The following is a 27,828-nucleotide window of genomic DNA, read 5'->3' on the forward strand; positions in this document are numbered from 1 at the left end:
GAATTTATGCGATAATACTGCTCACACGCCGTAAGGGGATGCATCGCACGGCAGTCTGATTGGCAGTGATGGGTTGTAATGAGCCAAAACTTCTTTGGATGTGATTAAGTCTTTGCATTTATGGAAGGCACGTTTACAGTCTTCGCTCCATTTCCAAATTACTCCTGTTTGTAGCAGTTCATTAAGAGGGTGTAGAAGAGTTGATAAGTTCGGTAAAAATTTATGATAGTAATTTATTAATCCCAGGAACTACCTTAATTGTGAAACATTTTCAGGTGCTGGGGCTTTTATGACCGCTTCAATTTTTTCAGGTGACTTATGTAACCCTTCCTTATTAATTACTAGCTGAAGTGCCCGGCAGTGCCGAGGCTTTTTCGAAGGCATGTTGTTGTTGGAAGAGAGAGAGAGAGCGACTGGGGGGAAGAGAGAGAGCGACTGGGGGGAAGAGAGAGAGCGACTGGGGGGAAGAGAGTGGGGGAGGGGAGGGGAGGGGGGAGGGAGGGGAGAGGGAGGGGAAGGGAGGGCGGGGGGAGGGGAGGGAGGGGGAGGGCGGGGAAGGGAGGGAGGGGGGAGGGGGAGGGCGGGGAAGGGAGGGGGGAAGGAAGGGGGGGGAAGGGAGGGCAGGGGAGGGGAAGGGAGGGCGGGGGAGGGGGGGAGGGCGGGGAAGGGAGGGCGGGAGGGAGGAAGGGAGGGAGGGGGGGAAGGGCGGGGGGAGGGGAGGGGGGATGGAGGGCGGGGGGGGAGGGAGGGGAGGAAGGGCGGGGGGCGCCCCCCCCCGAGGGTCGCGCCCCCCCCCCCCAAGGGTCGCGCCCCCCCCCCGAGGTGAAGACCGCCGATTGCGCGCGCAGCAGGAGCTGAGACGCGGCGTCTCTCTCGGCCGGCGGGCCCGGTTGCCAGGGCAACCGTGACGCTGACCAAGCCAGAGAGAGAGACGCCGCGTCTCAGCTGCTCCTGCTGCGCGCGCGGCCCCCCCCGAGGGTCGCGCCCCCCCCCCCCCTCCCCCCGAGGGTCGCGGCCGCCCCCCCCTCCCCCCGAGGTGAAGACCGCCGATTGCGGCTGTGCGATACGTCCGGCGGGCCCGGTTGCCAGGGTAACGCTGGACGCTCAGCAAGCCCCGGCAGAGAGAGACGTCTCAGCTCCTGCTGCGCGCGCACCCTAGCGCCGCTGGGCTGAGGCTCGGCTCTCCAGCCTTCGAGTGGGGCCGGGAGGTGCCTAGCTCGGGCTTGGGTGCGGAGGAGACGCCGAGGCTTCTAGGCCTACCTGGAAAAACGGGGAAAGGTAGGAAAATGAATGAGATTAGATAAGTTAATTACTTTCTAAATCATTTTTTTTTAAAACAATATGTGTTTTAAAAGCAACGTTTTTTTTTAAGACGCAGAAAGCGGGAAAAAGAAAGGAAAAGTTTGGAATCAAGATGGCGGCGACTCACCTCGGTTCAGAACGATAAAGCCCGGCCACACGCGCACCGATTGGCCCGGCGGCACACGCCAGCAACCCGGCGTACGATTGGTCGAGCTCGAGGTCACTCTGTCGCTAATGAGCGGATAATGAGATGCTAATGAGCGGAATGTTGAAGGTTTTTGGGATACCGCGGGCGCAATTTTAGCCTGGCCGAAACGTAAATACGCTTAAAACCGTCTCGGAAGCGTAAGCTTTCTTTGGAGGTAACGCGCGCGTAGGTACGCCCTGTAACTTTCGAGTGCATACCCGCAACGCACACGCGATGACAGACAGATAGACAGAATGACAGAAGTACCGATTTATATATATAGATGTGGCCACAATATGATATTTGATTTTGGAAAAATTCGCACTTGGGGCGATTTGCTCGTAGTGCTCTCAGCCTAGTGAGCATCTGCTCCAAATTGGCAAGGTGCTCGTTGTCGTTTTCTCCTGTTACAAGGATGTCGTCTAGGTAGCATTGAGTCCCCAGAATCCCTTGGAGGACTTGCTCCATAGCTCTTTGCCAGATAGCTGGAGCAGATGCTACTCCGAAAACCAGTCGATTGTACTGGTACAGACCTTTGTGTGTATTTATCGTGAGATATTTTTTAGAGGCCTCTTCAACCTCCATCTGTAGATATGCCTGTGCCAAGTCAATTTTGGTGAAACGTTTCCCTCCGAATAGTGAGGCGAAAATATCTTCTATCCTCGGAAGAGGATACTGTACCGTATGAAGGGCCGGGTTTACAGTCACCTTGAAGTCTCCACAAATGCGAATTTTTCTCTGTTCTTCAGATTTATCATTATTCAATGCTTTCTTCATGACTGGAACGATGGGTGTTGCCCACTCGCTCCAATCTATTTTGGATAATACGCCTGCCTTTTCCAAATTCTCCAGCTCTGCCTCGACTGCTGGACGAATTGCGTATGGCACCGGTCTTGCCTTTAAAAACTTGGGAATTGCTGCATCTTCCACTTTTATTGAGGCGGTGATGCCTTTCAAGGTTCCTAGTTTCTCTTGAAACACTTCTTTGGCGTTGGCCAAGATGTCTTTTAATCGTTCAGGTATGACGTCATCGTTGTTTTTTTTCTTACTGGTCACCGTCAGTGCCTGAATGGAGTGCCAGTCTAAACGTATTTTCCTGATCCATTCACGTCCCAACAGCGGTGGACCACCATCTTGTAGAATGTATAAATACAACTTTTGTATTTCCTTGCCGTTGTATACAACAGGCACCCTTATTTTTCCTTTGGGGTATACTTTCTGCCCCATATATGTTTTCAAGATAATGGATGTGTCTTTTAAAGGTATATGCGGAAATAGCCGCTCGCAATCCCGTCAATTTATGACGGTCAGAGCTGACCCTGTATCTAGTTCCATTTTAACTGGGGACCCTGCTATCGTGAGGGTAACCCAAATGGTCTGGTAATCATCTTTGGCAATTACATTATGTAATTTGAGACAGCTTAGTCTCTTGTTTTCGGAGTCGCTATCGCTCTTCTGGTCTTCGGAGCTACTGTCCGTCATCATTTGTACCTTTCTGTACTTTTCTTTATTGATTTTTTTTTTCCTGTCTGTGGATTTTTTTTTCCAGATCGGCATACCCGTGCAATGTGTCCAATCTTTCCGCATTGCCTGCATGCTTTGTCCTTGAACCAGCAGTCCCTCTGGTCATGGGTGGATCTGCCGCAGCGATAGCATCTCTCGAAACCCTGTGTCATTTCATGGGTGCCGAAGTCCTGTGTCTTTTGTTGTATCTCTGCAGCTCCTCTTGCGGCTGCTTCGTATGATACAGCCATACAGCACGCGTGGGTTCGAATCCCATCCTCGTCGCCACTGTTGTGTCTGTGTGTTGATAGAGACACTGAAGACAGGAGTTGGTTTCATAGGTGTTTACTAAACAAAGTCTGGAGGGGAACTAACTGATACAACACAATATACAGGCTTATATAGCCCGAGCGGCCATTACCGGCATTACAGTACACATGGGGCTCTTAGAGGCACATACACTACATAACCCAGCAGAAATAAATTTAAAACTTAACAAAAAACACTCGCCAGCTACTCACCAATCAGCTCTTTCCCTCTATTTAATGTGCTATTAACTAACTTAGCAGAAATAAACTTATAAACTTAAAAAAATATACACTCACCAGCTACTCACCAATCAGCTCCTTCCCTTGTGCCGACGTCACTTTTTTTTACGCTGACGTCACTTTTTCAAAAACTGCCTCTTTTGAGTTGCATAATCTCGGGACTCCTTTTAACTGCTCCGCTCTCGCTACACTCCCACCAGGTCCGCTCCTTCTGGTCTCAGGCCCCTGCTGCTCGGGACTGCTCCTTTTAACTGCTCCGCTCTCGCTGCGCTCCCACCAGGTCCGCTCCTTCTGGTCTCAGGCCCCTGCCGCTCAGGACTGCTCCTTTTAACTGCTCCGCCCTCGCTGCACTCCCACCAGATCCGCTCCTTCCGGTCTCAGGCCCCTACCACTCGGGACTGCTCCTTTTAAATGCTCCGCTCTCGCTGCGCTCCCACCAGGTCTGCTACTTCCGGTGCCCTTTTTTCCCTGCTCCTTCAGTTCAGCACTTTTTCTGTGCAGTGTGGGGACACCCCTATCTCCCGGCTTTCTCCTGGGGCTGCTCAGCCTCCTCATCCTCCTGATGCAATTCTTTCTTGTCCTCCTGCTCCATATCCCCCTCATCATCTTCTCCCCTTGGGTCCTGAGAACCATGTGGACCCGTGGGAAGTACAGACAACAGGTTAGAATGGTGCAGTTGTGTCCATCCTCATATACAGTCTTGGGACGGTCGGTTGCCCTGAAGATAACATAAGTGATTCATCTTGCGGCATGCTGAGGTGGAGTTCTGCTGCTCAGTTGCCGCTTTATATGGGGACTTTCCAGACAATGTAAATATGTCTTTGGGTGGAAACCTGTTTCTGCCTAATTCAATAACCAGACACTTTTAAAAGCCTCTCTGCCATATTCAAGCAGATCATAAACACATTTGCTGCTGGGTGCTGCCCTGAGTAAACAAACACATCTGGCCTGTACACACCTGTCCATCTCAAATTTCTGCCTGTAAAGGCCGCCACCTATTTGTCACCTGCTGCTGAGAGATCCTCTGAAGCCCCCTAAACAAGAATTTCCTCTGAAACAGCTTGAAACACAACCAGAACTGGCTGGCAATACTCAGGAGAACAGGCAGCAATGGCAAAGAAAGGGAAATTTGCAGTGTTTCTTTTTAAGAGTGTGGCGAGTGTGTTACCTTGGCTGCCCTGGTCAGGTTGTTGTAATTTCCGTGTAATTTCCCAGCCCGTGGTGTCAATGCAGTCACACTCAGGGCCACTGCCACCTCCTTCCATGCTGCCTGGCTGATCTTGGCCTGCCCCCTCGACATCCCCAGTAGCCACTCACATCACCTTTCCATCTCCTCGAGTATGGCCTACAGGTCTTTTATTGGCGTTATTTTAACTCTGTAAAAATGGGGTTGTTCAGAGATTGGAAATTTACTTTCTGCAGTGTTTTACAGCAATTTTGAACTAAAATCAAATGTTTTACATGATTTTAAATGATTTTAGCCAAGGCAGGTGCAGTATGATGACACTTGCCTTACACTCCCAAGCCTCACTCTGGGGCATGGCACCTGTTCTGAGCTTTTTATAGTGGCATGTGATCGGCTTTTGGGATAAGTCATTGGCAGGGCCACATCTGAGGTCACTGATTCGCCAATATTCACTGTGACATATTCAAATTATTTTTCCAGCAAATTTCGGCATTACTTCGCAATGCAAAGATCAGGACATAAAACGGGATAATTTATGGCGTATGTCACCGAATGTGCCATTGCAAAAAATTCTGGTCCTATATTCCTACTTAATGCTTCTGCTTATTGCCAGTTATTATCTGGCATTTTCCTCCTCTCAGAAGTCTAGTTTGTATAATTTTATTTTGCTCCTCCTGGGATATACTTTGTACCTGATTTACACAGGAGTCTATCATAACTGCTTTTGAAATGGAAGATTTATATAATTAACATGCATTTGCAAGAATTGTTTGATTGACTGTCACAATTTTTGTGGATCCCTTTGAATTTTGCAAATTTCTTGGGCTTAAAATTCGATTGTCCCCGAAAACAGGTGCGGGGATCATGATACGCGATCAACCCTCGCCCGTTCAAAGTAATGCAGCAGCATGCAAACTTCGTGCTGCCTGCTAATTATAATGATTGTGGTGTGCAGCCCAGAACTGAATGCGCTGCTGAGTGGCTGCATGCCTCAACAGGGGGGCCCCAAGTTTGTGCGAGGCTAGCACCATTTAAATCTAGCCTGCACTTCTTAAAGGGGAGGTGCATTCTGGCTTCAGCAGGTACTGGAAGTCATTGTACAGGAGTGTATGACCTACAGGAAGAGTGAAGATGGCGCAACATGGCAGAGAGAGGGCTCCCAGATTTTCTGATGCAGCACTCGAGGCCCTGGTACAGGGGATGGACAGGAGGAGAGATGTCCTGTATGCACATGAGGCCAGGAGGCCCTCACAGACAAACTGTAAGAAGGCAATGGGGGCAGATAAGTCTAGCCCTGAGGACCTGGATGCAGTGCCGCAGGACATTTAATGACCTGATATGAGTGGTCATGGTCAGTGAGTTCATCTTCAAATGCCATATCCTTACAAGTGAACCACTAGGCTCAGACACTGTTCAATTCACCACCCCCTCCTTCACTCACCTACCAACAATCTCTATCAATCACAACTCATACCTTACATTATAGCTTCAGCTCACCCTCACACATTTAATACTGCTGAAAGCCTCACACCCACATCTCACAGCTTGCACACACTGCCAGCTATTCAACCATGATAGGTGCATCACCCAAACACATTGCACCACACTCACTGACACACTTCCCTCTTGCAGGACAAGGTGGATACAAACTACTGCACCCATGCCTGGGAGCAACTGGTCTGAACAGAAGCCTTAAAGTAACCTGCCACACCACTCCCTGGAGACTTCAGCAACTTCAAATAAGATAACAAACCACCAAACACTTGCACAAACTCACCAAGAGCCAGTAGAAATCAATCAGCAACTAACCAAAAAGCTTTTGATGATCCCTTTAAATAGCACTGGTGGGGGGTCCTTCCTGCTGCTGGTTCATGACATCACAAGATAGATACAATTATGCCTACATTTATGACTAAAGTGGACTGGGAAAACAGATTAAAGTGTAAGACGGTACAAGAGCAGTGGTGTACATTCGAGGAGATATTTCACATCTTTCAAGAAAAATATATTCCACTGAGGAAAAAGGGGAGTAAAAGAAAAGACAGCCATCCGTGGCTTAGTAAAGTAATAAAGGATAGTATCCAACTGAAAACAAGGGCACATAAAGTAGTCAAATCGAGTGGGAGGGTAGAAGATTGGGAAGCATTTAAAAGCCAGCAAAGAATAACTAAAAGATTAATTAAGAAAGGGAAGATAGATTATGAAAGTAAACTAGCAAAAAATATATAAACAGATATCAAGAGTTTCTACAGCTACATAAAAAGAAAAAGGGTGGCTAAAGTGAACGTTGGTCCCTTATAGGATGAGACCGGGAAACTAGTGGTGGGGAACATGGAGATGGCAAAGACGCTCAACAAATATTTTGTATCAGCCTTTACAGTAGAGGACACTAAAAATATCCCAACACTCGACAAACAGGGGGCAATGGGGGGGGGAGGAGCTAAACACGATTCAAATCACTAAGGAAGTGATACTTGGTAAAATAATGGGACTTAAGGTGGATAAATCCCCCAGACCTGATGGCCTACACCCTAGGGTCTTGAGAGAAGTAGCGGTAGGGATTGTGGATGCATTGGTGATTATTTTCCAAAACTCCCTGGACTCAGGAAAGGTCCCGGCAGATTGGAAAACTGCTAATGTAACACCCTTATTTAAGAAGGGAAGTAGACAAAAAGCTGGAAACTATAGACCAGTTAGCCTAACATCTGTGGTTGGTAAAATGTTGGAGTCCATTATTAAGGAAACAGTAACAGAGCATTTGGATAAACAGAATTTAATAGGACAGAGTCAGCATGGTTTTATGAAGGGGAAGTCTTGTTTGACAAATTTGCTCGAATTCTTTGAGGACGTAACATACAGGGTGGATAAAGGGGAACCAGTGGATGTAGTGTATTTGGACTTCCAAAAGGCATTTGACAAGGTGCCACACAAAAGATTACTGATCAAGATAAAAAATCACGGGATTGGGGGCAATATACTGGCATGGGTGGAAGATTGGCTATCTAACAGAAAACAAAGAGTTGGGATAAATGGTTCGTTCTCGGGCTGGCAATCAGTAACTAGTGGTGTCCCACAGGGGTCAGTGCTGGGACCCCAACTCTTTACAATCTATATTAATGATTTGGAGGAAGAGACCGAGTGCAACATATCCAAGTTTGTCGACGATACAAAGATGGGAGGGAAAGCAGTGAGTGAGGACATAAAAAACCTGCAAAAGGACATAGACAGGCTAAGTGAGTGGGCAGAGATTTGGCAGATGGAATATAATATTGGAAAGTGTGAGGTTATGCACTTTGGCAGAAAAATCAAAGAGCAAGTTATTATCTAAATGGAGAGAAACTGCAAAGTGCTACAGTACAAAGGGATCTGGGGGTCCTGGTGCATGAAACACAAAAAGTTAGTATGCAGGTGCAGCAGGTGATCAGGAAGGCCAATGGAATCTTGGCTTTTATTGCAAGGGGGATGGAGTATAAAAACAAGGAAGTCTTGCTGCAGTTATACAGGGTATTGGTGAGGCCACACCTGGAATACTGCGTGCAGTTTTGGTTTCCATATTTAAGAAAAGATATACTTGCTCTCGAGGCGGCTCAGAGAAGGTTCACTCGGTTGATTCCGGAGATGAGGGGGTTGACGTATGAGGAAAGGTTGAGTAGGTTGGGCCTCTACTCATTGGAGTTCAGAAGAATGAGGGGCGATCTTATCGAAACATAAGATTGTGAGGGGGATTGATCGGGTGGATGCGGTGTGGATGTTTCCACTGATGGGTGAGACTAGAACTAGGGGGCATAATCTTAGAATAAGGGGCTGCCCTTTCAAAACTGAGATGAGGAGAAACTTCTTTACTCAGAGGGTAGTAAATCTATGGAATTTGCTACCCCAGAGAGCTGTGGAAGCTGCAACATTAAATAGATTTAAAACGGAGATAGACAGTTTCCTAGCAGATAAGGGAATTAGGGGTTACGGGGAGAGGGCAGGGAAGTGGACGTGAGTCTAGGTTCGGATCAACCATGATCCTATTGAATGGCGGAGCAGGCCCGAGGGGCCGTATGGCCTACTCCTGCTCCTACTTCTTATGTTCTTATGCCCATTATGGCTTATCCATCTAGAATAAAAGCTTACATTCTACCAACATGTTATTTAACTTGAATTATCTCACCATCCCAGAAGACCAATCCAGATCACTCTTGCTTCCTAACATTTGTCCTAAATTGATATTTCACCCATTTTAACTTATGCCCCTGTTCTACTGTTTTGGCTTATATTAAAGTAATGCTCCAGATTTACTTTAGTTATGCCATTGCAAAATTCTTACATACCTCCTAGAGGGTCCATTTTCAATCACCTTTCAAGGCAAACAAGCTCTTTTTTTACATTTGTTCTCAAGAAGTGGCCGATGCTGCCAAGGCCACAGTTATCAGCCATCCCTACTTGTTCTGGAAAAGTGGCGGTAGCTCATCTCCTTGAACCACTGCAGTCCTTGTGCTGATAGTGCTCTCGCAATGTTATTAGGCAGCAAATTCCATGATTTTGACCTAGCAGCAATCAAGAAATGGCAATGGATTTGTGACTTAGACAGGAGAGGTATTTGCCTAGACAATGATACTAAATACAACCTACTTAATCTGCACATGTACAATCGTGAAAAGACATGCTTGCTGATCAATAGTTGACAAGGATAAGCGATAAATAACATGAGTAAATGACATTGAACGATTATAAATGTTTTGAAACACCAATGTTATTTCAGTGTATGAGTTGTATGAAAACTAGCTTTTTTATGATTTAGCTGCAGGACATCCTGTGTAAAATCTGAGTAGTCGACAAATTTCAAGTTCCATCGAGATTTCTGCCAGGCCGTTTAGGTGATCTTGCGACGTAGACAACCTTAAATAATTCTAGCAATTTCAGTCTGGAAAAGCTTCATTCACCTAATGCAACTGTCACAGACACCGTCAACAGAAATCTAAATGCAATACAGAGGTTAAGATAAAGGTCTAGGAATCTTTCTTTGTAGCTATAATCAAGCATATCAAATGGAGTTGATGAAAGTTTTAATGAAAAAGCGTCAACAGCTGCATGTATTTCAAGTACTATGTCAGATGGATCAATATCGCCCATTGTGAATGAAGATTATTGCATTGCTCATCTAGGGTAGCTTCATGGATAACCTTTACTTCTTCAGCGGGTATGCAGAAAATCAAATGGAGCGTAGAAACACTCAACCCGACTAAACCGTTCAGTGAGGCTGGACAACGCCATATCCATTACATAAAGAAAGAAGTCCCTTCGGGACCTCTCTACGGATGTTTTTGTGGGGTCGACTTGCGCCACATAATAGAAGATGCGTCTCTTTTGTCTCTCCTCAGGGAGTTCCATTAATGCTCATATCTGTTCTGCTATTTCTCGTGCATCGACATTTACCAATGCGAGTCCATTTTCCCTACATTCCCGCAGATACTTTTGCACTGCTTCTACCTCATTCCTGACATTGCTACTAGGGCTTTGAAGGACCTTGTTTGCACAATTAATCCGGCACAAGATGTTGGAACATATAATAAGGCAGAGAATAAAGCACCATACGTCAATCTCTTCCACAAGAGGCTTTGCTTCCGAGTTTTTGTTTATGCATGTTTTGCTAAAAGAGTGAAGTGGTTTCTAATTACTACTCTACATTTTAAAGTGTTTGAAATGGAAAGTTTGTAATAACTTTCTGGACAACTTAAAAAAAATGTAATATTTATTTAGGGTCCTAGATGACCAAATAGCTGCACCTAAATTTCTACTTTGAGGATTTCGAATGCTGCAAAGGGATTAGAAGTAGATCCAATCACAATATTATTTTTCAAGCTATAGTATACTGAAATAACATTTTAACCCCACGGCTGGAAGGCCATGTTGGTAATATAAATGCTAAAGGTTTGACTGGTCTTTGCCAAGTTCAACAATATTAGCAATGATAACAGCCTTGTTGCAAATATCAACAAAGCTGGGTCCTTGTGACTGATATTTCCACTAGTGTACAGTATAAATGTTTAATTCAAAGGTAAAGTATAAAATGCCTATTTTAGAAGCATCACTATTATTCTTACTTATGCTATTATTTTCAAGCAGTTTTATTCCTTAATTATTCCGTCATTTGGTGTTCTAAGCGGTAGAGTTACATATATCACGTTTGCCGTTCTGGCAGGAGTGCACTACTTGTAACTTGGGTGGGCTGACATTCTGCTAACCAGTATCCTGAGTGCATATCCCAGGCACCACCCCCAGTACAGTGATAAATGCATTTGGCTCATCGTAGTGTTTGCCAATGATTCCAGTTTAGGAAAACAAGGCCAGCTAGTTAAAGTATTGGTTTCCAAATTTGAAAAATAAAGTAATACATGATGCACTCGGGGAGAAAATGCTAAACAGCAGAAACTTCTGTTCAGAAGATAAATAACACAAAAAAATGTGGGACAGGTGTAAAGGTAAGAACTGTGAATGATAAATATTTGCTCCCAGTGATTCTTCTTTTATAGTACTATAATGGCACCAAACTGTATCAATGGTTGTCTTGTTCTAGTAAAATCAGCATTCATAGATTAAAGCATTGAGGAGTCAAGGTAATTTAGGTCAGCCGAACCTATTGGACAGAAAACTGTATGGTTATATGGGGTAGAAATCTACAGATAAGTAGCATATTAATCAAATAAGTTGCTGGCTTTTGCACTGAGCGTGGATTCGCAGCTAACATTCAAAAAGGAGTTGGATGTGGCCGGCATCACTATGTAGAGGAGGTAAGTGGGGTATTGGTGGATCTGCCTCCCGGTCTCTGGCCTCCTGAAACTTGTTTGATTGGGTTCAGGAGTCAAAGAGGAACTTCCCAAAAAAAAATTCCCTGCTAAATTAGCCTTGAGTTTTTGTTCTTTTTTTTTGCATTTTCCAGGAGACTGTGTGGCTGGCTGGTAGGGGGTGTGGGCGGAATGAAGAGCTGATGTGCATCTGTTGCACCATGACGGTATGATGGACCAGCTGGTCTTTTCCTGTTTGTTGTCTTCATATGTGTCACTTTTTAAGTTATCTGCACCTGCTTAAATGTACATACAGTACCTGATATGGAAAGCTCTTGGTAAATTCGCACTCCAATAGAACAATCAGAAGTTGTTATTTTCAAACTCATTACAAACTACCTGGGAACCTGAGCAGGGGGACAGAGGAAAGGGAAACAAGCATAAAAGCAAAAGATGGGAAGGAGAAAAACAAAAGTGGCAGTCACAGAAATCAACGGTTTAAATCAAACATGGCCACAGTAAATATAATTCTAATAGGCCTAAGAGCGTTAAAAAAACAAGCCTGAAGGCTTTGTGCCTAAATGCGAGGAGCATTCATAATAAGGTGGATGAATTAGCTGCGCAAATAGAGGTAAACAAATATGATTTGATTTGGATTATGGAAACATGGCTCCAGGGTGGCCAAGGCTTGGAACTCAAAATCCACGGGTATTCAATATTCAGGAAAGAGAGGCAAAAAGGAAAGGGAGGTGGGGTAGCATTGCTGGTTAAAGAAGGGATTAACACAATTGTAAGGAAGGATATAAGCTCTGATGAAGTGGAATCTGTATGGGTAGAACTGAGAAATACCAAGGGGCAGAAAACGTTAGTGGGAGTGGTATATAGACCTCCAAACAGTAATGCGGAGGTTGGGGATGGCATTAAAAGGGAAATTAGAGAAGCGTGCAATAAGGGCACAGCAGTCATCATGGGTGACTTTAATTTACATATAGATTGGGCTAACCAAATTAGTAACAATACTGTGGAGGAACCAACCAGAGATCAGGCCATCTTAGACTGGGTATTATGTAACGAGAAAGGATTAATTAGCAATCTTGTTGTGCGAGGCCCCTTGGGTCGGAGCGATCATATGATCGAATTCTTCATTAAGCTGGAGAATGAAGTAGTCGACTCAGAGACTAGGGTCCTGAATTTAAATAAAGGAAACTACGATGGTCTGAAGCGCGAGTTGGGTAGGATTGATTGGGGAATGTCACTCAAAGTGTTGACGATGGATAGGCAATGGCAAACATTCAAAGACCGCATGGATGAATTACAGAATTTGTTCATCCCAAATTGGCATAAAAATAAAACAAAAGAGGTGACTCAACCGTGGCTAACAAGGGGAATTAGGGATAGCATAAGATCCAAGGAGAGGACATATAAATTGGCCAGAAAAAGCAGTAAACCTGAGGATTGGGAGCAGTTTAGGATTCAGCAAACGAGGACAAAGGGATTAATTAAGAAGGGGAAAATAGAATATGAGAGTAAACTAGCAGGGAACATAAAAACTGACTGTAAAAGCTTTTATAGATATTGTGAAGAGAAAAAGATTGGTGAAGTCCAGTGTAGGTCCCTTGCAGTCAGAATCAGGGGAATTTATAATGGGGAACAAAGAAATGGCAGACCAATTAAATACATTCTTTGGTTCTGTCTTCACAAAGGAGGACACAAATAACCTCCCAGAGATGTTGGGGAACATAAGGTCTGATGAAAGGGAGGAACTGTATTTGTAGGGAAATGGTGTTAGGGAAATTGATGGGATTGAAGGCCGATAAATCTCCAGGGCCTGATAATCTACATCCTAGGGTACTTAAGGAAGTGGCCCTAGAAATAGTAGATGCATTGCTGATCATCTTCCAACATTCGATGGAATCTGGAACAGTACCCATGAATTGGAGGGTAGCTAATGTTACCCCACTATTCAAAAAAGGTGGTAAAGAGAAAGTGGGGAATTACAGACTGGTAAGCCTGACATCGGTAGTGGGGAAAATGCTAGAGTCCATTATAAAAGATGTAATAGCAGAGCACTTGGAAAACAGTGACAGGATTGGACAAAGTCAACATGGATTTACAAAAGGTAAATCGTGCTTGACTAATCTACTGGAATGTTTTGAGGATGTAACTGGTAAAATAGATAAGGGAGAACCAGTGGATGTAGTGCATTTGGACTTTCAGAAGGCTTTTGATAAGGTCCCGCATAAGAGATTAGCGTGTAAAGTTAAGGCACATGGGATTGGGGGCAAGGTATTGACTTGGATAGAGAACTGGTTGGCAGACAGAAAGCAAAGAGTTGGAATAAACGGGTCTTTTTCCGAGTGGCAGGCAGTGACTAGTGGGGTACCACAGGGATCGGTCCTTGGACCCCAGCTATTCACAATATATATTAATGATCTAGATAAGGGAACTAGATGTAATATCTCCAAATTTGCAGCTGACACAAAGCTGGGTGGGCGTGTGTGCTGTGAGGAGGATGCCGAGAAACTCCAGGATGATTTGGACAGGTTGGGTGATTGGGCAAAAGCATGGCAGATGCAATATAATGTGGATAAATGTGAGGTTATCCACTTTGGTGGCAAAAACAGGAAGGCAGATTATTATCTGAATGGCAATAGATTGGGAGAAGGGGAAGTGCAATGAGACCTGGGTGTCCTTGTGCACCAGTCGCTGAAGGTAAGCATGCAGGTGCAGCAGGCGGTTAAGAAGGCAAATGGTATGTTGGCCTTCGTAGTGAGAGGGTTTGCGTACAGGAACAAGGATGTCTTACTCCAGTTGTACAGGGCCTTGGTGAGACCACATCTTGAGTATTGTGTGCAGTTTTGGTCACCTTATCTGAGGAAGGATGTTCTTGCCATGGAAGGAGTTCAGCGAAGATTCACCAGTCTGATACCTGGGATGGCAGGAATGACGTATGAGGAGAGATTGGGACGATTGGGCTTGTACTCGCTGGAGTTTAGAAGAATGAGAGGGGATCTTATTTAAACTTATAAAATTCTGACAGGACTGGACAGACTAGATGCAAGAAGGATGTTCCCGATGGTCGGGGAATCCGGAACCAGGGATCACAGTCTAAGGATATGGGGTAAGCCATTCAGGACAGAAATGAGGAGGAATTTCTTCACCCAGAGAGTGGTGAACCTGTGGAATTCTCTACCACAGAAGGCAGTAGAGGCCAATTCATTAAATATATTCAGGAAGGAGTTGGATATATTTCTTACGGCTAAAGGGATCAAGGGGTATGGGGAGAAAGCAGGGACCGGTTACTGAATTTGGATGATCAGCCATGATCGCATTGAATGGCGGAGCAGGCTCGAGGGGCTGAATGGCCTACTCCTGCTCCTATCTTCTATGTGTAATGTCCGTGTGTAATTGAGACACGGACAGCAGAAGTTGGTTATAACAGGTGTTTACTGAATGGAGACAAAACTGGAACTACTATACAAAGTTACTGCACAGGCTTATATACAGGGGTGGTCACTACTGGTACTGCAGTATACAGGGGCTGCAGAATATAGTTCCTTCTTCAAGGTACATACACTACAATTCCTCCCCTTTTAGCTAAACAGTACATAACATTCGATTAATAATTAAATAACATATTTACAATTACAGTTGCTATATACATTAGCTGAAGTTAATCAATTATAAATTCAGGCTTTGAGGAGGCTTCCTGATTCTGCCCGGATAACGCCTCTTTGGGGTATCAGGTTCTTCTGGCAAAGTTGATTCGGGATGAACGTCGTTGTTTGGTTCGTCTGCTTCCAATATCACCGATTCTGAGGTAGATGCAATTGGTACTTTGGTTTCATCACCAGGTGTATAGGATCGTGGTGTAGATTTGACGTTTTCCAGTGACTCTAGAATCTGGTCAGCATGGCGTCTTACAATGCTCTCTCCAACGTCCACGGTATACATTAGAGGTCCTTGCCGTGTGCAGATCGTTCCTGGCTGCCATTTCTCTGTGCGGTAGTCCCGGGCCAAAACTGGTTGACCTATCTTGAAACTCCTGGTTGGCCTTTCATTCATATTCTGAAACTGCCTGTTCTCCACATCTCTTCTGATGTTTGGCTTAAGCAAATCCAAGCGGCATCTTAGTCTTCAATTGAAGAACATCATGGCTGGAGTTTGGTTGGTAACCGCATGTGTCGCATTCCGGTAGGCAAACAAGAAGTTATCCACCTTGTGTTCTAGGGGTATGTCTTCATTACACATTGCCTTGATAGCCTTCTTGAATGTTTGAACGAACCTCTCAGCCAATCCATTGGTGGCTGGATGATATGGGGCGGATGTGTAATGCTTAACACCATTGTTCTTTAAGAACCTCCAGAACTCTTCAGACACAAACTGCGGTCCATTGTCGGAGCAAATCTGTTCAGGCAGCCCATTTCTGGCGAATATGGTTCGTAAGACTGTGATAGTTTTTTCTGTGGTGGTTGAGGACATTTTTATTACCTCTGGCCACTTTGAATGTGCATCCACCGCAATTAAAAACATCAAGTCCATAAATGGACCAGCAAAATCAATGTGTACCCTTTGCCATGGAGATGAGGGCCACTCCCATGAGGGGCTTGTGGTGGGGCGTTTTGGACCTTCTGGCATCCTGTACAGCTCTTGGTCATCTCTTTGATTTCCCTATCGATTCCCGGCCACCACACAAACGCTCTGGCTAAGTTCTTCATTTTTACCCCTCCCAGATGACCCTCATGAAGCTCATTGAGCACTCTATCCTTCAATTTGGGTGGAATTACTACTCTGGATCCACACATCAAGGTTCCTCGGCACACTGACAGCTGTTCTCTTCTCGGCGAGAATGCTGGCAACAGTGGTTCGCCATGTGCTGGCCATCCCTTCACCGTTAAATCATAGACCCTGGAGAGTGTCGGGTCATTTCGTGTTTCCTTTTCTATGTTTGCATTCGTCACAGGTAGACATTCGACTATGGTCGAGTGGAATATCTCCACAGGATCCACTGCAGGTGCTTCTTCCACCGTCGGCAACGGTAGGCGCGACAATCCATCAGCATTCCCATGCTGTTTAGTTCCTTTGTACTCGATGTCATATTGGTGTGCCCCTAGGGAAAGGGACCACCTCTGTAGCCGTTGTGCTGTCATTATCGGGACGCCCTTCTTAGGGTTGAAAATGGAGACAAGAGGTTGATGATCAGTTAGTAGAGTAAATTTCTGTCCGTGCAGGTAGTGATTGAACTTCTTCACCCCCCACACCAGGCTGAGGGCCTCTCTGTCAATCTGGGCGTAGTTACGCTCGGCTGCAGTTAACGAGCGTGACGCAAAAGCTATCGGCCTCTCTGAACCATCAAGGGATTTATGTGACAGTACCGCTCCAACGCCGTAGGGAGACGCATCACACGCCAGTCTTATCGGTAGTGATGGGTTGTAGTGAGCCAATACTTCTCTTGAAGTGACCAGGCCTTTACACTTCTGAAAGGCCCGCTTACATTCATCGCTCCATTTCCATGCTACTCCAGTTTGTAGCAGGGCATTCAGTGGGTGCAGAATTGTGGACAAATTGGGCAAAAACTTATGGTAGTAATTCACCAATCCGAGGAATGACCTCAGTTGTGACACATTTTCAGGCGCTGGAGCCTTAACTACCGCTTCAATTTTGTCAGGGGTCTTATGTAACCCCTCTTCATCAATCACGTGGCCACAATACGATATTTGTTTCTTAAAAAACTCGCACTTGGGGCGATTGGCTCGTAGCCCATGTTCTCTTAGTCTAGTGAGCACCTGCTCTAGGTTGGCAAGGTGTTCACTGTCATTTTCACCTGTCACTAGGATGTCGTCCAAGTAACACTGAGTCCCCGGAATCCCTTGCAGGACTTGTTCCATCGCTCTTTGCCATATAGCCGGAGCTGATGCTACTCCGAATACCAGTCGATTATACTGGTAAAGACCTTTGTGAGTGTTTGTCGTGAGATACTTCCTAGAGGATTCTTCAACCTCCATCTGCAAATATGCTTGCGCTAGGTCAATTTTTGTAAAACGTTTCCCTCCAGATAGTGAGGCGAAAATATCTTCTATCCTCGGAAGAGGATACTGTACTGTGTGAAGGATTGGGTTCACAGTCACCTTGAAGTCCCCACAGATGCGAACCTTCCTTGGCTCCTCAGACTTATTATTTAATGTTTTCTTCATGACAGGAATGATGGGTGTCGCCCACTCGCTCCAGTCTACCTTAGATAACATGCCTGCATTCTCCAGATTCTCCAGCTCTGCCTCGACGGCTGGGCGAATTGCATACGGTACCGGTCTTGCTTTGAAAAACTTGGGAATTGCATTCTCTTCTATTTTCATCGAGGCGGTTACGCCTTTAAGAGTTCCCAGTCCTTGTTGAAATACCTCTTTAGCGTTAGCTAAAATTTTTGACAATCGTTCAGGTGTGACGTCGTCATCCTTTTTACCAGCCACAGTCAGTGCCTGAATGGAGTGCCAGTCTAAACTTATCTTTCTGATCCATTCACGTCCCAATAACGGTGGTCCACCATCTTGCAGTATGTACAGATACAATTTCTGTATTTCCTTGCCGTTGTATTCGACAGGCACTCTCATTTTCCCTCTGGGGTATACTTTCTGCCCCATATATGTCTTCAAGACAATGGATGTGTCTTTCAAGGGTAAGTGTGAGAATAGCCGCTCATATTCTCGTCGATTCATGACGGTCAGGGCTGATCCTGTATCCAATTCCATTTTGACTTGGGACCCTGCTATCGTGAGGGTGACCCAAATGGTTCGGTGATCCTCTTTTGCGATTACGTTGTGTAGTTTGAGACAGCTTAGTCTCTTGTTCCCGGATTCACTATCGCTCTTCTGGTCTTCGGAACTACTGTCTGTCATCTTTTGTACTTTCCTGTACTTTTCCTTAGTAGTCTTTTTGTTGTCGTTAGTCTTCTTCCCGGACCTGCAAACTCGTGCAATGTGTCCCATCTTTCCGCATTGCCTGCATGTTTTGTCCTTGGACCAGCAGTCCTTCTGGTCATGGGTTGTTCTGCCGCAGCGATAACATTTTTCAAATCCCTGTGTCATTTCATGGGTGCCGTATTCCTGTGGCTTTTGCTGTATTTCCGCAGCTCCCCTTGCTGCTGCTTCGTATGATACTGCCATGCTGAAAGCCTTATCTAGCGTCAGCTCTTTCTCTGAGAGTAACCTCTTCTGGGTTCCTTCACTCAGGGGTCCACAGACAAATTTGTCCCATAGGGTATCTGCCAGTCCTGCTCCGAACTGGCAGTGCTTTGATAGCTTGCGTAGTTCCGTAAGGTAATCAGCATTGCTCTCATCTTTATGCTGATTTCTCTTGTGGAATTTAAATCTTTCTGCTATCAGCAGCGGTGTAGGATTTAGGTGTTCCTGTAGGATATCAACAATTTTGTTAAAACTCTTCTCCATCGGTTTGACTGGAGTGATCAGGTTCCGCAATAGGCCGTACGTTCTTGCGCCCATTAAGTTTAGTAGTACCGATGCCTTTTTCTCATCGGCTACTTCATTTGCCTTGCAATATACTTCGACTCTTTCCACATACGTGGTCCAGTCTTCTATTGCATTATCGAAGGCAGTGATATTGCCAGTCTTCGGCATCTTGGAGATCTAAGATGGCACCTCCCGCGCTTTGCCTTCTTCCCCGATTGAACAAAATGGCGCCTCCCACGCTTTGCCTTCTTCCCCGCTGGATTAAGATGGCGCCTCCCGCGCTTTCTGCCTTTTCCGCTGCTGCCAGCGCCGCTCTCCGCGGTCCCCATGGCAAACTACAGCTCCTCGCGGCTTTCTGCGCTTCTAATTTCTTTTTCTTTTATTTTAATTACTGTTCCCGTCTTCAGAGCAGACCCTATGGGACATTTCCCTCCCTCTTCTCAGGTCTGTACGCTGCCCGGCTTCGTAGCACCGGCCGCGCCCTGTGTGCTCCACCCTCTCTCTCTCTCTCTCCTCTTCCCGACAACGCTGCTCGGCCCCGTTGAAAAGCCACCCGATCAAGCTCTAGCCCGCCGCAGCCCAGGAAGGATCAGTGTACTACCTGCCACCAGCCCGATTAGCTGGAACACCATAGACTGGATAACCAAGCCCAGCTCTCGACAGCCTCTCCTGCAAATCTTCGAATTCGATGAATCAGAGGGCGGTTGCCCATGGTCGACGCCCGTTTCTTCTGTTTGTTTTTTTCGGATTTCTTCCTTCTGGCTTCGACCTCTAATAACTTCGCTTCAGGGATGGATCCCCGTGAGGTGGTGCAGAACTGTAGGTAAGTTCGGATCTGTTCGTCGCCAATGTAATGTCCGTGTGTAATTGAGACACGGACTGCAGAAGTTGGTTATAACAGGTGTTTACTGAATGGAGACAAAACTGGAACTACTATACAAAGTTACTACACAGGCTTATATACAGGGGTGGTCACTACTGGTACTGCAGTATACAGGGGCTGCAGAATATAGTTCCTTCTTCAAGGTACATACACTACACTATGTTTCTATGTTTCTACCCAGCTTGCCTGGCTACCCATGTTCTTGTAATCTGGTCCAGTTAGCTTCTGGTTAATAGTGACCCTCATTATGTTGATGGTGGGGAACCCAACAATGGTAGTGCTGATGTATTCAAGGGGAGGCAGTTGGACCTTTTCTTATTAGAGATGGTCATTGCCATATTGATTATGTCTTCCATTGCTTTTCTGATAATTGGGAGGAGGCTGATAGGGCCAGGGTATATTTGTGTGGATGGGACATACATGGGTAATTTTTCACATTGTTTGGGTAAGGGGGCGGGGGGACAGCGAGTTCGGCACTGCCAGCTACTGCCAGGATGTTATCAAAGCCCATAGCCTTTTCTGAGTCCCGTGTACTTATTTCTTAATATCATGTGGCATGAACCGAATTGACAAACAATGGGCTATGGTGGGGATCTTAGAAGGAGGCTGAGTAATCATTCACTTGGAACTTTTGGCTGAAGGCCCATTCAAACACTTCACCCTTGTCTCTTGCATACATGCTGGGCGCCACCGCCATTCTCGTCTCTGTGATCGGGTCAATGGTAAAAATAATGCATTTCAACGTCAAGTAATTGATTTAATTTTTTTAAAGTCTTTCGAAAATTGCTGTTATTATTTCAATATATCACCTATTAGGATTCCACTCCCACAGGACACCAATGCCAATAGCATGGTCCATTTAAATCGTGCTGCCCAGCTATTTTTTTTTACCCTACCCACTCAGCAGAAACCAGGTGGGCAGTTAAAATGGTACAGGTTACTTACCGTCCTTTGAAACATCTGGATTCCACTGACTGAGATTTTTATGCAGGCTTCTGCTGCCCAAAACTGGCAGGTCACCTCTTTAAATATGCAGATCAGTCTGATGACGTCATTAGGCTCCAACTACAATTTTAACTTGCGGTTGAGCAGAGAAGCTGCTGTGGCTTTCCTGCCATGGAGTCAGGATCTGCTGGGAAGATGAAGAGGTCCAAACAGGTACTTTTTTTGTTTTCTTTTTCAGGCCAGGAGCCATAGTGTTGCCTGAATCACTACTTTCTTTTAAAGTCTTGAATAGCTTCAGATTGATAGAGCTAAGCAAGATGGACGTTGATCCTTCCACCTCCTCAACCATGCTGGAAATATCCAGCATTGCTGATCATCTATACTGCAACATCAATAAGGCCAAGTTCCAAAGTTCCTAGCTTTTATATTGTATAGCACCTCATGTCACTTATTTTGTGGTCATCAAGTACAGAAGGATTTGAGTAACAGAAATGTTCTGAATCACTAATCTCAACATTCCTGGCTGAAAATATAATTAAAATCATCTTGTATCTGTTCATTTTTATCATGAAAGGAAGAACTTGCATTTTTATAGCGTCTTTCATGACATCAGGGAGTCACAAAGGGCTTCACAGTGAATTAATTACTTTTGAAGTGAAGTCACTGTTATAATTTAGGGAAATACGGCAACCAATTCGCACAACGCAAGGTCCCACAAACAGCAATGAGATAAATGACCAATTAAACTGTTATTGGTATGGTTAATTGAGGGACAAATGTTGGCCAGGACTCCCTTGCTCCTTTTCAAATAGTTCCATGGAACCTTTTACATCTGCCTGCAGCTTTTATCACTCAACCCAATTATCTGCTGCAGTTTTGATCCTTCATGGCAGTAAGGTTTTTTTAAATGTTATTTGTGGTCATTTTCTCTTGCTTTGATTTCTCCATAAGCAATATTTTTTTTCTCTTACAACATTGACATTGGTCACAAACTTTCAAAAAACTGAAACTATCTCAGGTGCCCAAAATGGCCGCCTGTAGGCTCTCTGTGAATGATGTACAGGCATTGTTATCTGTCAGTTACCACGTGAATGTCCTTCCAAATTAAGTACAGTTAGATCTATTTATAATGTCAATCTGATTTAAGCAAATCAAGTGCCAATTTAGTATTGACTTAATCAGCACTGGTATAGCTTGTCCTATTATATGCAGGTCTGGTTGCAAGCAAGTTTTTTTAATAATATCTATGTTGAACTATTGCATATGTCGAGGAAAATATATTGAATTGAAAAATGACATTTTTATTAAAGTATTTTCAGTTAACGCAAAATGGTAGTTCACTGACAAGCTAGCTCAAACTATTCTACTCTTAGATCTGAGGCTCCTAATCAAGATCACAGAACAAACTCAAGATTTATGGCCATAAATCTAAGTAATCAATATTTTAAGCACAAGAAAAATTCATCACTCAAGTTTCACGTCATGTTCTTACTACCTGGTCATAACCATTTTAATCATAATGTCTTGCTGCAGGATTTGCCAGCAGTAAGCTGGCATTGCTTAAAGCTTACACCTGATATTAATGATGCCTGGGAATACCTCAGAAATGAATTCTGAGCACTGTGCAACAAACATACTCTACTCATTACATGCAAAGTAAAGGAGCCTACATGCCATAGATCATAAATGAATTCCTGCCTAAAATGAAATATTGGAGCATCATGCATTATAAAGCACAATTTAAATGTTTCCACCACACTCATGGGATCCGTCCAGAAAAGAAAAATCAGAAACTGAATCAGCTTTCAATTAGCAAGTTGAAAGGTGACTATTTCTCGCGGGGTGTTACGTAGTTTAAAACTTGTTCTGGCCATATTGGGAAAGTTCCTAAATCACTCTTCCAAATCAAAAACTGTCAGTTTACCACCTCGCTAATGTCTACTATGAAAAGCAAACAAAATTCGAGCATTCCAACTCATTTCTCTTTACCATTGGAGCACTAGTGACAGCCAAGTTCACCGTTTCACGAACCAAGCCTATTTTCACAAATCATCTTTCAACCTGTTTAACTTTTCACTTATAGATCCATCCGTTGTGGAGAAAGTGCTCGAAGTCCCTTTGACCTCCACTGCTAAAGGTTTGGATCAGATTGACAGAAAGCTCCAAAAATTTGTTGTATATGCTTATGCTGAGCTCATGCAACCAATTCATCTTCTGAGCAAAGCTTAGTAACCTCTAAGTGGAAATATACTGAAGCCATTTCACTCTGATTAACTACTGGTGTTAACAATTACCAATGTTTTTCCAGTTTGCTAATGTAATAACACCAATGGGCCAAATTTTGCTGAGAAAATAGCAGCACCTGAATGATGCACAGCATTATTAATGTGCAAAGCAGCCAGCAACTTGTAGCGAGAAAGAGAGACCCCATGAATTGTGAATCGCCACAAGCCGTTGGCCGATTTACCGTTAGCTTTGCGAAAACAGCATCTTGCCTTTAACCTCCCGGTGAGTTTCATGAAGTTGCTGTATTTGCGCATTAATTTCCCATTAAACTTGCCACATAAAGTTAAGACCAGTAATTAACAGTGTAAGTACCCTTTTAACGACGTGATAATTGTTAATGATCAAACTCTCTTGCCCAGAAAATGAACAATTATAAGTTGTGAGTCTGATTCCTTCAAGTTGTGAATTGTTTTAGGCAATTTTTAAAATGTTAAATTTTAAGGCCTAGAAATTCACTGGCGCCCCGTTTGAGGTGCCAGTCTCACCAGGGCGCCGGAAGTACCGCCCTGGAAGGAGTCGCGAACGCCCGCCGGAAATTCAGTTTCAGCGCCCCAGACGGAAGCGCAGCGCTACTCAAGGTGCCCCGCATCCCTCTTGGGGTGCTGCAACTGAAAATCGCAGCGCAACGTGCCGCAGCGCTACACGCTGCGGCACGGTGCGCTGCGGTACTGCAGGCCTTCCTCCCCTTCTTAAAGGGGAGGGGCCTGCTGCAACGCGATCGGCGATCGCGAGTGCCGGCAAAAGAGCCCGGCACCGAGGAGAAGTGCCGGGCTCCTGGGACACAGCTGGCACAATGTGGGGGGGGTGCTCAGGAGGCCGGGGACGGTGGCGCGAAGAGGTGCTGGCAGGCAGCCAGCAAAAAAAAATGGCCGCCCCGCACCTCTCCTTTAATTTGCGCCTCTACCGCCGCAGGTAGGCCCCCCTGAACCGGTCGCAAATTGCAACCGGCATTAAAGCAGGGGGCGCTACCAAATTTCGCGATCGGGGCGGTAGCGGGGCGCTGCGCACACTGATGACGTCATCGGTAGCGGCGCAGCGCTAACGGCTAGCGCCGCCATTAGCTTCCCGCTAAATTTAGCGGGAGGCGTGGCCAGTGGCGTAAAACCCACTAAGTGCCCTCTTTAGGCGCTAACGGGTGGCGCAGCCCACTGAATTTCTAGGCCTAAATTTTAAATACTTATTTCCTTTCCTTTCTGTCTCTTTTTATTTTTTCTCTCTCTTAATCCAATCTTTCTTTCCCTCTCTTTATTTCTCTTTCTGTATCTGATTTGACATTGAATTCATCCACTCTAATTCACCCTCCTTCTCAGTCCTTCCACTGTTTATTTTCCAATCCTTAAATCTCATTGGTTAAGGAGATACCCTGTTGGTTGCCCTGTTCACTCAGGTCCCAGATGCCCTGTTTCCCTCACTGTGCCATTATCAGCTCACCCTCTCAACAACTTTGTGGACAAATTTTTTAAAAACTTTAACATGCATGATCAAGCCTAACTAATTGGGCACACCATGAGATTCCCCGCTCCAGCAAAATCTGGGCCATTGTTCATATTCCCCTCTCTACATGTCTCTTAAGTAACCATCTTCTAGACAGTTAATGAGTTGGTTTGTGATCTTTTCACTCCATTAATATTGCTTGTGACAAAAATGTCCTAGATTTAGCATGGTATTAGCTGCTTTAGTTCTGTCACTCACGGAAAATAGATGCCCTAGTTTATTTTGATACAAACTTAGCCGATTTTAGTCATTTTATCTAACCCAGGTAACCAAGGGAGGGCTGAGCCTTTTAAATCAAGTGTAAACCACTTGTTGGACTTTTTAAGAACATAAGAAATAGGAGCAGGAGTAGGCCAATCGGCCCCTCGAGCCTGCTCCACCATTCAATAAGATCATGGCTGATCTGATCCTAACCTCAAATCTTCTATCACTCTGCATCCACCCGAACCCATGTGATCTCCCGGGAGAGGCGAAAAACCAGATAAAGACCCAATGGCCAATTTGGGAGAAAAAAATCTGGGAAATTCCTCTCCGACCCATCTAGGCGATCGAAATTCTTCCAGGAGATCACTCTGTCCCTATATTTTCTACAGTACTTACCTTCTGTAAAGGCGATCTCCACCCCAGCCAGGAACAGGAATAAAACCATCTCCTGAAATCTAACACAGAATTAGAACACAGTAGGAGCAGAACAAGGCTACACAGCCCCTGGGCCCACTCCACTACCCATAGGGCCATGACCATTCCGAACCTAGACTCATGTCCAATTTCCTGCCCGCTCCCCATAACCCTTAATTACCTTTACTTCTAGGAAACTATCTATTTCTGTTTTAAATTTATTTAATGATGTAGCTTCCACAGCTTTCTGGGGCAGCAAATTCCACAAACCTACCACCCTCTGAGTGAAGAAGTTTCTCCTCATCTCAGTTTTGAATGAGCAGCCCCTTATTTTAAGATTATGCCCCCTAGTTCTAGTTTCACCCATCATTGGGAACATCCTCACCGCATCCACCCGATCAAGCCCCTTCACAATCTTATATGTTCCAATAAGATCGCCTCTCATTCTTCTGAACTCCAATGAGTAGAGTTCCAATCTACTCAACCTCTCCTCATATGACCACCCCCTCATCCCCGGGATTAACCGAGTGAACCTTCTTTGTACTGACTCGAGAGCAAGTATGTCTTTTCTTAAGTATGGACACCAAAACTGTATGCAGTATTCCAGGTGCGGTCTCACCAATACCTTGTACAACTGCAGCAATACCTCCCTGTTTTTATATTCCATCCCCCTAGCAATAAAAGCCAACATTCCATTGGCCTTCTTAATCACTTGCTGCACCTGCATACTAACTTTTTGAGTTTCGTGCACCAGGACCCCCAGATCCCTTTGTACTACAGTACTTTCCAGTTTCTTGCCATTAAGATAATAACTTGCTCTATGATTTTTCCTGCCAAAGTGCATAACCTCACACTTTCCAGTATTGTATTCAACTGACAGTTATTTAAATTTATTTGGTCCCATTATTTCTGGAAAGTAGTTCTCAAACTTGACTAGTTAAAATTAGAGGGACCATGTCTGAGCGTAGATAGCAAGGATGTTTAATCATGGGAGCATCACAGCGAAGCATGATCCTGTCACTGCTTGACATCCATACATGCACGCTTCCCAGCATGGGATCACTGAACAGCAATGGGGAGCAGGAAAATAGTTGCTTCTTCCCTCTCTCAGGGATGCTTAAGCCAATTATGCTGTCCAAATTGCCATGCCACCTGAGATCAGCTAACTCAACACAGACTGGGACATTGGGCCTGGAACCTTTCCGAGTCGGTGCGGTTTAGTATCACACTGCAACGTGCAGTTGCCCATTCAACCTTTACAGAAGCTCCCTTTTAAAGTTTCCATCTACCGAAGCAAGTGCTACGTTTGCCCCAAACTTTACTGCCTTGTAACCAGTTATGTTTTACAACAAAACTACCAGATGTATCTTGAAATATGATCAGCTCACTCTTCACTCTGAACTACATTATAAGATTTAATTGGCTGCCTCCTGCTGCTGGATCAGAAAATCACCTAGCTGTGATTATTTACAAGTATGAAAAATAACATCTCCTGCTGACTTAACTAATAACTTATCAAAATGTCATCAACACCCGACCAAGAGATAATGGGAATAATTACTTGCCATGCATTTATGCAAACTTTTACAAATAATCTTTTCTCTATTCTAGTGCTACTTTCTGGAATTCTCCATTACATTTTGTCAAGTCTCAATATGCCCTCTCCACTTTCAAATATATGTATAGATTTATACTTGGAAAATCATTATTATACTGTGTAGTTGCAAAAACCTTGAGCAAATCCTGGTTCTGGTTCAACTATGGTTACACTAATCCAGTAGTAACTGGGTCTTGCTACTTAATGTTGCTTGTAGTGACCTTCTACTTCCAGCAGGAACTCATTGTAAATGGGATGTGGCATCTCAGCAATGTTCCTTGAACAGTATCTTAAACAAATAAAACAGGAGCTCACTGTACTGTGCGATGGTTCTATTCCTTTTTCTAAAACCCAATTTATGTTTTAGCACTGTCGCGATTACATTCAGTTGGGGTCATGATGACCAGAACTGAATGTGATCCCCTGGGGCACAGAGGGCTGCCTGAGTCAGTTCCTACACTGGGACGCTTTAAATTACCTGCCCAATGTATCCACTAAATTTTGATTTCCAGCTGCAATGAACATGAGATTAGCATCAGGCATTTATACTCGTCCCAGACAACACTGAGGTCAAGCAGTGGGAGTTTTTATTCTGAAATCCAATCGACTAGATAAGTCTGTACTGTTGTACTTGACCAGATGCTGCAAAGCTACCTCAGATGTATATTTGCTGCACAAATATAAAGGGGGAATAATTCTGCTTTATAACATCTACCATTATGAATGTACATAAAATTAATTTTGCAAATGTTCTATGACAGGAAATGTGTATAGTTTGGAAGCTACAAAGGAAATTCAGTACTAAGGCGGTTCAACCCAGCTCTCCAGAGGTGAAAGGTCATGACTGAGAGTAGTCCGTTAGCTGCATCAACAAACCCACAGGAATGATCTTGTTTTCAAAACACATTAAAACTGACTATTCGAATTATGCTGTGGTTTGAAATCATTTTTTTCTAAGCAGACAGAATTCTTTCTAAAGTTCCCTTTGTTTGGATTACTTCCTTCCAGATCCCAATATTATAAAACGCTGAACAACTTTCATCCAT

The 27,828-nt window shown here is 44.6% G+C and overlaps 1 long non-coding RNA gene across 1 annotated transcript; it reads left to right on the plus strand.

The window, feature by feature from the left end:
• Positions 1–1,029: 1,029 nt before the first annotated feature.
• LOC147108607 (uncharacterized) lies at positions 1,030–27,701 on the plus strand. Its single transcript, XR_015080725.1, has 3 exons — positions 1,030–1,278; positions 22,871–22,924; positions 27,544–27,701. It is a non-coding gene; the product is annotated as an uncharacterized LOC147108607 (long non-coding RNA).
• The last annotated feature ends 127 nt before the right edge of the window (positions 27,702–27,828 follow it).

The sequence above is a fragment of the Somniosus microcephalus genome, chromosome 13 (assembly GCF_052327205.1).
Source record: "Somniosus microcephalus isolate GS21.2 chromosome 13, FLI_Smic_1.0, whole genome shotgun sequence".
Classification (NCBI taxonomy): domain Eukaryota; kingdom Metazoa; phylum Chordata; class Chondrichthyes; order Squaliformes; family Somniosidae; genus Somniosus; species Somniosus microcephalus.